At 41.6% G+C, this 12658-nt stretch overlaps 1 protein-coding gene across 1 annotated transcript in view; it reads right to left on the bottom strand.

The window, feature by feature from the left end:
• RYR3 (ryanodine receptor 3) overlaps window positions 1-12658 on the bottom strand; it is a 479789-nt gene that overhangs the window by 278825 nt on the left and 188306 nt on the right. The window lies entirely within an intron of this gene.

Genomic DNA, 12658 nt, shown 5'->3' with positions numbered 1-12658 from the left:
AATGAGAAAGGGCTCTGAAATCGGGACTCTAAAAGGGCAAGTTATGCAGAGACAGGTAATTCAGTCAAGTGACTACCTTAAGTACCTTTACAGCCTCACTGGGCAGCTCCACTTTGGCCATTCACTCAGTAGCAGCCCAACCAGAAGGAGAGGGACACACATGACAAGTGACACCCACCATAAAGCCACTGATGTCTGCTTCCTACTTTTCCCCCCCTTAGTCTAATTCACGTATCACTATCTTAACTGAACAGTCCATGATATGAGACAAAACTATTATTTATTCTCGTTATAGGTGAGTAGGTAACATGGAAAACTGAAATCTACAGAAAACTGTAGAATTTTTTTTGGTATTGACGTTTTCAACCTTTTACCTAAATCTCTCCCTGTCACGTTAACCTGCCCTCAGAGACAGTGAATTTTTTTTGACCACACACCCCTTTTAGGAAAAAAATATTAGCACACAGGCCCCCATCCCCAAATACACACAGAAAGAGAATCCAAAGCCTGAGATTAAAATTAATCATAAAGAAAAATTCTAACATTTTCCTTCTGTATGCCAAGGGCACCTTTTATGTACCGCATCTTATTCAGAGCTACAGACCCACAGCCTAAGGGGCTGGTCTGAGGCTCCGCCCTTCTCCTGTGTCTGCCCTCCATCACAGCCATGAGCAATGAATTAAGAGAATCCCTCCATCAAGGGGATGATTTTTTACGTCATACAACGAGCCTAAAGAAAAGAAAAAAGAGAAACGTGGCATCATGTTAAAAAAGAAAGCTGATAATTATATACAACTGTGGCTGTGCTTTTTCCACAGCTATGGAAGTACTTAAGTGCTCTCCAGACTTTAATACTATGAAAGAATTAAATGCTCTTCACAATATTTCCGAATTTCTTGAAATCATTTGAACTAAGTTTAGTTGCTATATTTACAAATGTGTCAACAGCTTACATTAAAATTAGTCATACTAAAGAATTTTCACATCTCGTCAGTCTAGCTGAAGTTTTCCCTGTACATTTGTGTTATTACAAGTGAATTGATAGCTCGCGATGGCTTATGTTGTAGGTGTATGCTCCCAAACTAGTCCTATGTCTCAAACTGAACTACAGACTAAAGTATATCTCCTGGTGTTGACCAGGGGTCACCCTTTCGTTTCTATCAATGCTGTGAATAATCATAAGTAAACAGTCAAGAGTTGCTGACCCCAAAAAGTGGCACTGAAGAGCCTGTGCTCCTCCCCTTCTCTGGCACTACTAGAAAGATCTGGCCCTCGTGTCCTTTACGATGGTGACAACAGGAAAGCAGCACGACTTCAGTACCCCACTGGGACTGAGTGGGACATCACTGTGCAAAACCCTGGTGGTGTCTCAGCCAAACTCCTCCCTCCGCTACTGCAGTGTGCTCAGAAGCCGGTGTACATCAGCCGGTTAAAGCACAGGTTGCTGACCCCACTCCACGGTGTTTGTGTCAGTAGGCCTGGAGGGGAGCCTGAGAACCTGCATTTCTAACAAGTTCCAGGGGAAAGGACACCGACGTTGCTGGTCCAGCAACCACGTTTTGAGAACTACTGCTTTAAGGAATGATGCAGCTTCAGTGCTCCAAGGGCCAGGAGCTCTTTCTGCAGACGCTTTGAGAATCATCATGCTGGCGAGAGCTACCTCTGGGCGCATCCTATGAATCAGGTGCTTTACATGCCGTCATGGCTCATTCTCGTAACTTTTCAAAGTAGAAATGGTTTCCCCCATTTCAGATGTGAGGAATTTGGAGCTCACAGTGGGTGTCCTGCTGCATGTCATACAGCTGAATGGGTGGTGCTGGGAATTGGACTCCGCGTTAACTCCAGAACTGGAGCTCATTTCCCTCTACTTTTCATAATGTATTCATTAGCCTATTGCATACAGAACCACTGTACAAAGCACCAAAGAATAGGACACAAAGATATTTCCTCAGCTCCTTAATGCAGGGGAATTGATATAGCTGGTATTAAATGAGCTCTAATTGGCATGGCCGGCACAGAGCTACAGTAAGCGTTGTACATGAATCAACTCATTTCATCTTCTTAATTCGTCCTATGAAGTCACTATGGTAATTATCGCCATTTTACAGCCAACACAAACTGAGGCTTAAAGAGATTAAGTCATTTACTTAAAGTCATCCAGGTTCCAAGTGCAGCACTGGGATTTAACAAAGACAAGGGACTTAACCATATGTTCTATTGGCTCCTGTGTCATCTCGTAGGGGAGATAAGACTTGTGTATCAAAAACCATGTTACAAATAGAAGTGATATTTCTGTTAAAAGAGTTGCAGACACAATGCACTGGAATAGACCAGGAGGGTAAAGAGGGCATTAAGGAATAGCCTTATCGAGAAGGTAGGCCGTAACAGTCTGCCAGGACTGCTGACCTATAACGATCGTAGAAAGAGGAACCCACTTGGGGGAAGACCTGGAGGTGGAAAGTATGAAGTGCATGTGGGGACCAGCAGATATTTCAGTGATTAGTGTTGGGGTCCATGAATGGGACCAGCCGGTCGTAAATCAGGACACAGGTGCAGGGAGGTCAGATGATGAAGGGCGATGAGTCTTCCACAGCTAAGGGGACACTGGTGTAGGTGTTGGAAAGGAGAGTGTCACACTCAAAACTGTCTTAGGAAGATAACCCTGCTGCAAAATGGTGGGGAAACTGGACGTCTCAAACCCTAGAGGCAGAAAAGGTTATTCTCTCAGTTTCCACGACAACATAAGAAGCGCGTGTATACCAAAAATCTTGGCATCATCCTTTACTCCGTTCTCCCTCTCATACTCCACAGTCAATCCAAAGCCCCCTTGGTGCCTCCTTCTAAATATATTCTGTATCCAATTACTCAGCACCCTGCTACTACCAGTCTAGTCCATCCTACTGCCTCGCCTCACCTGGACTATGAAAACGGCTCCTAAGTATATTTGTTCCTGTGCCCTCCTCCTTTTGCAGTCTGAGTCAACACAGCAGCCAGAGCTGTCTTTTTGAGACTGTCAATGTCAATCCCATCATGGTGCTTTCTTGTTTGACCACGCCCACCCCCCATGACTTCTTTTCATACTCGGAGGTACCATCCTCGCCATGGACTCTAAGGCTCTGCGATCGGGAGTTGGCCACTTTTCTCCATAAAAGACCAGGTAGTAAATATTTCAGGCTTGGCAGGATGCATGTGGTCTCTGTTACAGTCTTCTTTATTTTAAACAACGTTTTCAAAATTTAAAAGCCATTTTTACCCTACAGGGCTATATCATAAAACACACCATCGGCTGGACTTGGCCTGCTGGTTGTCCTTGCAAATCCCTGCCCTACGGATCTGGTTCCCTTCTATTTCTCCACCTTCATTATTTACCAGGAGCATGCTCCCCATTGCTCCCTCTACTCCAGCCACATGGGCTCTCATCTATTCATCAGACAAGCACACTTTCTCTGCAGGATCTCTGCACATGTGTTCCCCACTGCCCGGGATGCTCTTCCTTCAATATTCTCACAGCTCATCCCCACCCTTTTATGAGGGCTGTGCTCAGATCTCATTAGAGAGGTCTTCTCTTATTGCCACTTCTAAAAGAACAATCACCTTTACTCTGCCACATTTTTCTGCTTTATTGTTCTCATGGCATTCATTATTAGCTGATACGAATTTACATGTTATTTTTGATGTGTCTTTACCCTCCCTCTCCCTAGGGCATGAGTGCCAGGAGTTTTTGTTGTGTTCTCTGCCACATCAACATCCCTTTTATCAGTGCCTGGCAAATAAGAGGCACTCATTTTCATATTTCATATTCACATGTCCTGAATGAATGAGGAATAATGGGAGAACATGGTCCTTTTGTCTCCCTTTTACAAATGTGAAAAAAGAAACTTTCCCATGGTCATCTTGTAAGCAGTGAGCTTGGATTTGAATTTGGGTCTAACTACAAATTCCACTAACCCTTTTTACTATTTGATGCTAATTCTAGAATAACATTCCAGGAAAGATGGGATGTGTTAAACAGAAGCCTGCACAGATCAGTTCACGAGGGGGTATCCAGACCTCAAGACCATGAGACTTTACTGGGATGGCATTCGTGTCCCTGCCACAAGCGACCTTGGCTGTCACCACTGGCAGCAGGAGAATATATAGAACTACTTCACAGGATAGCGTGGGGCAGGGTAAAGCTGGTGGTGTGTCCTGATGCCATGTCCAGAGGGAAAATGTTCCACTACATCGTTAATTCAATCTTGCCTGTAATTTCAAAATTCTGTCACTGATATTTCTTTTGGTGGTTCCTAGGGGACACTGCCTCACAGTAAGACAATCCTGATGTAGTAGCAAAGGAAGGAGGACTACTCTGTTTCTCTCCAGACATACGCAAGTGTTTCAAGACTATTAGATCTCTAAACCACCTTCTTTTATAATCTGGAACCCCAAATTCCATACTGGGGGTCCCAGGCTCTAGGAAGGCTCCTTGTTGAATTTATCATAATCCATGAAAGTTTCACGGGAGGACTTGTAGGGCATGTCGACATTTTCTGGATATGTGCTTTCATTTTCCTTTCCTTCCCTACCCCATTTCTGTTCCACTCTTTTAGGTTATTAAAAAAAGAAGCCTTTCTAGAAGGTCACAGAGCAACATTTCTTGAACATGTTGGAGGCCATTTCCATTGCCCAGGATGTTTATTTTGACACAAGTGACAACTAAATAATAATGACGCCATGTAAGAAAAGACAACAATAACACCTAATAATAGAAACAAAAACAAGTAACCCAGTATTTTCAGTTAGAAAACATAATGAAAGATTCTATTTGCCACTGCTAGAAAGTATCACATTTTTAGGAATTTACTTAATGAGCTAACCCTTCAAAATGAAACCATAAACCTTTATTCTATAAAATCAAATTTGATTTGGTGAAATGGAAAGATCTACTTTATTACAGAATGAGAATACTAGTATTATTTATAAATGATTATTCTTCTAAACTTAACTTATAGATTTAATGCATTTGTAATAAAAATTCCAATAGGGTATTTTGGAATTTAACAAAATTAATCTGGAAATGTAAACAGTAAGAAGTTTTTATTCTAAAAAGGAACCAAGTTTCAGTAAATGGAGCAAAATTAATTCATTCTGATAATGCTTCAAAAAGATTGTGGCACAATATAAGTAGTCCGCAAACAAATGTGAAACGTAGCATATGATATAGCAGATTTTTAGCACAATGGGTGGAAGGCAAGATTATTGAGCAAACATCTCTATGACATGTGGATAGCAAATCAGAAAAGCATTCAGTAAGATCTACAGGAAATATAAAAGCTAGATTCTGAATGAATAATAGAGTTAGATATTTCAGTTTAAAATTAAATTCTAAAACAACAATCATGTAATAAATAGTCCACATTCCTTTACAGACCTAATACTTATCCATGCTTTGAAGTGACAGATGAACTCAAGAAAACAAAAGACAGATTGTACCAAGATTACTAAACTTCAGAACAATGGAAACACCAACATTTAATAGACTACAGATAGTCTTTGTATTACTTTGACAAAAGGGTTGACATCTCACTGAAATGTAGGGGGAAAAAACCCAATAAGCATCAAATAAAGAAATAGGCAAAGGATATGAATAAGTGATTCATATCAGGAATAAAACTAAAACATATGGAAGAGATTTTATCTCTTTTAGTAATGAAAAGAATGACAATTAAAGCAACTTTGATATTTTACATCAACTAAACTTGCAAAAAATGTGTGTTGGGGGGAAACCCTAATTCTGTCAGAGTTGTAAGTTAGCCAGTGCGATCTAATATAAGATGGCATTGAGTAAAACTCTTGCAAAGCAATATGGTAATTATAAAAGAGTCGTAAGAAGTACCTAATCTTACTGTAGTAATTCTACTTCTGGGAATAATTCAAAAGAAGTAAAAAAAGTGTGCACACTGCTGTGATAAGAGAATTATAATGAGGACCAACAAAAAACCTGGGAAAAAACCTAAATAACATCTAGTGACCCATGAGTTTTCTTCAGGAGGTTCCATCCTGCAACCATTAGACAATTACAAAGGCTAATGGAAATACACACAGAAGATGTTTGATATATACCACTGTGAAAAAGGCAGAATGCAAAATGCCTCCAACGATTTTATATATGCAAATATGACATATGCAAGAATGATAAGGAAACCTATACAAATGAAATAGCCATTTGGCTGGATTTTTCCAAAGTTTTAACACTATCCTCGCATGATCATGTCAACAAAAAGTGTCTGCGTGGAGGTAACAACATGCTGTGTGTATTTATGGGAGTGGAGTGCTATGAAAGTGAGACTAGTCATTAAAACTTCAGTTGCTCAAGGTGTCAATCATTTGTTAGAATCCTCAGTAAATGACTTCACCTGCCTGAAAGATGGCTGGCAACCCGTATCTCACGTGCCTGCTTTTACGCATTGAATCCAGAATCCAGCCCTACGCTGGTGTTGAATGGTAACCTTTATCCAAGAGGTAGCTTTTATCCAGGACACCTCTGATCCCCTCCTAGTTCCCTGAGGCCCAGCTCTGGACTCCATAGGGAAAATCTCTTGCCGCAGGGGTCATTCCTGCTTGGATCCCAAACATTCTGGCTCTTCTGAGTGACCTTTGCATACCTTTCATCTTGGATCCCACCCTTGTTCCTGGATCCTTGGTTTCTACACTATTCCATGCTTCTCAAGTCTGCCTCCTTCAGATGTCAGACTCCAGCTCTAGTTTCTCCTGATGCTACAGCCCAACACTCCCCTCTGGCTAAATTCAAGATGCCACGCTCAGGCACCCCACTTTTCTAGGAGGGGTAAACAGATGGGACTCCCCAGCTCAAATGGCACTGGAGGAACTTAATGGGGCATTTTCCAAGCAACGTTGGATTGTAAACTCATAGTAACAGGGACACTTTTCCTTCTTTAATGATCATTCAAGTGGCACACTGGAACTTAGAAAGTGTAGTCCAGGGATGGGTGGGAGGGCGCATGCACAGGTTAGCTGGACTTGTGATTGGAATCAGAACCAGGCAGTATGACAACAGAAATCCAGTAAGAACATTCTAGCCATTCTAATTCCCTTACGACATGGGAAATTCTGACGAGCCCAACTCAGGACACTAAATCCTTATCTTCAGCACCTTTTCCAGATCAGATACTCTACTCTTCAGCTAGGCCATTGCCAAGTTCAGCTTTTCCTGGGCTCTCCACCTTGGGATATAAAAACGCTATGCATGTACAAGGTATCATTCTTTAAATTTGACACCTCAATTTTCCACTTGCAATGGGATGGTTAATATGGATCTAAATCTCTTATTCAGAAATACCTGAGCCATCAGCTACAGAAAGCCACACCATCAGGATGGGATCTCATGAAGAAGTTTCCCCGTAAGAAACCCTTCAAGTGAGTTTCAGGCAACCCAACCACGACAGTAGAGGCCCTTAAGATAAACGCACATTTAAAAAAAAAAAAAGGAAAGAAAAAATGAGCCTTCTTGGAATCCCTCACAGGCCTCTTGGGATATTGTCAAAAGCTGAAATCACGAAATAGAATTTTAATAAAGTTCAGAAAAAAAGAGGAAGGTGTGGCAGCTGACAACCTACTTCCCCAAATTCAGTGATCATGGCAGTCTCCCCAATTGCCTGACTGAAAAGAAGGCCCACATATCAGAGGCTGGGAAGTACAGTAGGACCCCAAGGAGAAAGGCTGAACCTGGTGGGCAGAGGGCCCATGGCAGTCACTGCTCCCTGTACTGCCATGCTCTGGCTGCAAGGTCAGCAGGTTGACCATGACTCAGGGAAGGAGCCCCACCTCTCATCTCTCATCCCCTCAGCACTGCTCACACCCCACCACTGCCTATCACAAGACCAAAGCAGGGAATGCTCCACAAGTGGTACACAAAGACAAAGGATCTTCTCCTTTCTTTCTTTCATTTTTTAAAGTAGGGAACTATAAACCAAACAATCCATCCCCCAACCACCCACCACCACAGGCCAAATTTACCATTCCCATGGTTTGTAATTCACTGAATTCAGCCAACACACCCTCTTGGAAGCACCCAGGAATTCTTTTTCCTGGGTGAGAAGATTCTGTCAATCTCATTTCTGTTCATGTCATTACTTTCACAGCCACCTAGAAGTATTTCAGGACAATAGGATGCAAGGCCAGACAGAACCTGATTTAACAAACTGGAAGTTCTGGGTCCTGAGCATCATCTAGCAAGAACCTGCATAGCACGAAGGTGTTTGCTCCCAGGAAAATGCCCGCATGGCTTGTTTTTTGCACAGATTTGGTCCACAGGGTAAATAAAACCTGAGAGATGGCTCAGATTTATTAGGGATCATAGCAGACCCCTTGTGGTGACCCTGAATTTGTTATTTCCTGTGAGCACGCAAAGCCATGAGAAGGAAAAGACCCTGGATGGTGCAGACTTTAATCCTGAACGCATAACTGAAGACAACTGAGGAATCTCCTGCGTTTAAAGTCTTGAAAAATAAGAGGTTTTGATCTATGAGACTGGCAGACCTATGCAACCATTTTCCCTTCCCTCTTTCCCAATGCACGGTGTTTGGGGAATGAATTAAATGACTCTTACAGGTTCCCCACTAGGCCTGGAATTTTACAAACAGTGATTCTGAAATAGGAGGATAAGTGTTCTCCATTGAGGGAGAAGAGGTGGCTATTGGGATGCCTCCAAATTGAACACAGGGTCATTCTAGACGCATCTGTGCGTTTCTTTGAACAGAGATGCCACAGGGAAACGAGACAGCCAGAATGGCAGCTCTAACACACGTTTTTTATTACAGTGTCTTTTAAGAGAGCAAGTTGGCAGGAGATATTTGTCAGGGTATTAATGACATGTAGATTGATGAGAAGTATACTTTGAGAAGAGGTGAATTCCTTTCTTCTCTGAATTAATTTTTCCCCTTTCTCCCACAGCTAACCGAATTCTAAGAAACTGACATTGCCAAATTCATTTTTTACATAAAAGGACCCTGTCAGCCAGATTTGTTTTCCAGTCACTGCTCTAGTTTTTATTTGAACCAGCCGCACTCATCAGGACTCTGATGACATGGTGGACCGGTGGCCACAGAGTGTCAATCATTTTCTTTCACCGAAGGTAAAAATATAATGAACAGTTCCTACAAAGAGTTTGAAAGGTCCGAGTACCTTGACCTGAAAAATCAGACATTGCCTCTAATTTATTATGTCTCTAGGAAAAACATTCACTGTCCACCCTAGGGATAGGAAATAGGAGAAAGTTTTAAAAACAAAATCACTGTTGAGTCCTACTGTGTGCAAACATGTTTACCCATGTGGGCGATGAAGAAGAAGATAAACTCGATTACATTTTGTTCTTTGATCTTCCTCCCTCTCTCCTGCACTCCTTAACCTATGTTTTCTCTCTGGATGTCCTTTATCAACACAACTTCTATTTGCTTCCATCCTCTAACCACCTTTGCACGGTTCCCAGTCATGATCTTGCTGGACAGTGTCTGTGTCCCCTGCCTTTAAGGGGACACTTCAGCACTGTGTACTCCTACTTACAACATTCTACTTTTCTCTCTGTCTGCAAGGTTAGTGTCTCTTAGAATTGTTATGAATCATCTAACACGTGGGCAGTGCTATTCACACAGCTGCTTTAAAAAGCCTACCTTTCTGAGGCAGGGCAGCTATAAAAATTCCTGGTAGCTTATTACCGTTTAGTAATTAATATGTATCTATCGCTGTTTATGCAGCTTGAAGAAATAAGGAAGATCTTCCTTAACACACTAGAAAACTGTGCCGTGAAACCAGAGGATGGAAAGGACATACTCCATAGTGCCTATAAATAAATAGGCACTCCCTAAGTGCTTTTGAAATAAAGAGAGAAAGGACAGCACAATGTAACTGCTGACCACAGAAAGTGTGTTCCCATAAAGAGAAAAAAAGTTTAATAAGTGTTCATACTTAAGTAAGGCAGGAAAACAGAAGTGAGGCTGGAAGTATATTGGAGTTATTGTGACCTTTAAATTCATATTCTTCATAAAAATAAGGTCTCTACTACTAACAGCTTTACGTAATCTCCCTTTTGGTACCATGCGACAATCTCCTCCCACAGTCACAGTAGGGCCAACGCACTGTACATCCTGTCACCAGAGTTTGGCCTCTGACATTATTCTCCATGAAATGGACCCAGGGATATTTGAAGAGTTGTTCAATTTCATATCTGTGACAGAAACATTACGACGGGCCTGGGCTGCCTTGTTGCTGCAAGGAAGTAAGGATGGTCTCCAAGACATCAGCAGTAATTCGAAAGAGGCTAACGTACTTTCCTTCTGACCAAGCAGAGGGGTTCTGAGCATCACAGAGAAAATGATGACTGTATTTTGGAATACGTTGTTGGGTATCTAAAGAGAGATGTGAGTGTAAGATGATACCAAAGCGGGAATGGGGTGACACAGTAAGCGAAAAGGTCATTGTAATGACACGTGAGTTTCCAATAGTCTTAAAGCAGTGACTCTTAGTTCAAATTATCATAGTCCTATATCGATGTTATTTTTTAAACACTAGATTATTAAATAAGGACATAAATTAGGAAGGCTATTTAGAAGGTGAAAGAACACTGGTCATGTGTTTGGATCTTGCCACCAATTTTGATAACAGGGTAACTCAGGTTGTCCCTTAGTGGTGAACTACCATGGGGATCACTTTTTTAAAAAAATCAATTATGAAAAATTGTAGGAGCTCGATCTGGGACAGAATGCTACCTGACGTCTCTGGACTGCCTGGATCCAGGTGGCCCTAGCTTCAGTGAGGCTGGGGACATGAGGAGTGAGTGACGTGTTGTCTCAGCCTCCCCTCTGATTTGTCGGGGAAAGCTGGATTCAGCCATAGACTCCTTTCCCAGGTCAAATGCGTACATTTAAAACAGATCTTATAGATATTCAAGTCTTTGATTTGGAGGTACACACATATGTATGTATGTTAAAAACAGGATCATTTGGGGCTGGGTATACCTGTGCTTTGTGCTAGAACCTGAGGATAAAGTAGCCCTTATTGGATAGGTCATGGGTGAATGTTGAATATGGAAATCTCAATTATGTTGGCACATTTCGCAAGATATAGCAATTGGGACATTACTCTTCAGAAGAAGGGATTAGGGCCGCTGAGATTTTTTTTTTTTAACATAGTTTAATACAAGAAACTAAAATAGAGGCTGTTTTTCTTCTATTAGAATTATATTTTAGTAGCAGAGCACCATAGGGGAAAAAGAAATGAAATAAAAAGGATCGACACAAATAGATTCCTTTTACATTGGGGGATAAGTTTGGAAAGACAACCGTAAGTGTGGGGAAATATTGACTGATATTTATTATTCACAAGAAAGAAAAATGCCAAGGTTTATTAATAGGATTACAATTAAATGTATATATATATATATATATATATATATATATATATATTTTTTTTTTTTTTTTTTTTTTTAAGTGCATAAGTCAATGAGTCCGTAGGGACAGACAGACCGTGGGGGGAGGAATGGCAGAGCTGAGGAGAATTCTGCATTCCTGCAAGCACAGAAAAATCAGGTGAGACAAGAATTCAGTTGGAACTGGACCTATTAGCACCAGCATTCAGCACGTTAACTTATCACTTCTGGTTGCCTTGGGAACAGCTCAATCTAATAAGAAGACTGGAAATACAGTAAATAGTGTTAGAGGTGAAGCAATTATGGCCTAGGTAGCTCCACCTGGGAGAGACACCGTAAAGAGTTTAAAAGGGATTTGTGCCACAGGAAAAGACTGAGGCTATGAGACAAGGAATTGGAGTTGCGTAGACAGGTTAACTCGAGGCTGCATTCTTGAGCAAGCCTGGGAAGTTCTTTTGTTTCTCCCACTGAAATCAGTGTAGCTAATAAATTATGGATGTCTATCCCTTTTGCCCTGCACATCCAAGCAGCTGCCCAGAGGAACAATGAACTGGGAAACAGCATTGCTCCTTCTCTTGGTGACCAGGGTCAATTGCCTGGGGTCAGAGGACTGTGGGTCCTACTGCTTAGACTGCTCCCCAGGCTCTTAGCGTTACTCTGGGAGTGAGGCCCAAGGGGAGGGGTGGAGGAGTAAAACTGGGAGTCGACTGTCACAAAGTTTACAGCCCTGAGAGGAGACGATTTTCTGAAATGCTAGCATCTTGTTAAATAGTCACGCTCCATTTTCCCCACTACTGGAAATCTCTGGATTAAATTGGTGTAGAAACATGTAATTGCACTCATTTAAAGGCTGAAAGAAAAAATATGATTTTGAGATATTATACTACGTAAGGTCATTATTTCCGAAATTTGTGTAAATCCTAATGTCGCATTAGGGTTTGCAAACAGTTCCTTTAACAAGCTGGCATGAGAAAATTCCTGTGAGGTCAGGGCATAAAGTCACCAGGGTTGTATCATGAGAAGACAGTTCTAAGATGTGCTTTGGGGCAAAGCACATCTGCCACTGTGTCCCAAACGGGAAGTGCAGAGTGCTGCCCTGAGTTTTACAGAATCAGCACCATAGCTCTGTCTGCTTGACTGGTTAAGGGTGCCTCAGTAATTACAATTCAGTTACTTGTACCCACTGATAAGATAAAATCTGGAGATTTTTGTACCCCCGCAGCAGTTCTGAAAATT

The sequence above is a fragment of the Rhinolophus ferrumequinum genome, chromosome 6 (genome assembly GCF_004115265.2).
Source record: "Rhinolophus ferrumequinum isolate MPI-CBG mRhiFer1 chromosome 6, mRhiFer1_v1.p, whole genome shotgun sequence".
NCBI lineage: Eukaryota > Metazoa > Chordata > Mammalia > Chiroptera > Rhinolophidae > Rhinolophus > Rhinolophus ferrumequinum.
Note: the sequence above shows the minus strand (reverse complement) of the source record. Positions and strands in the feature narration are given on the sequence as shown.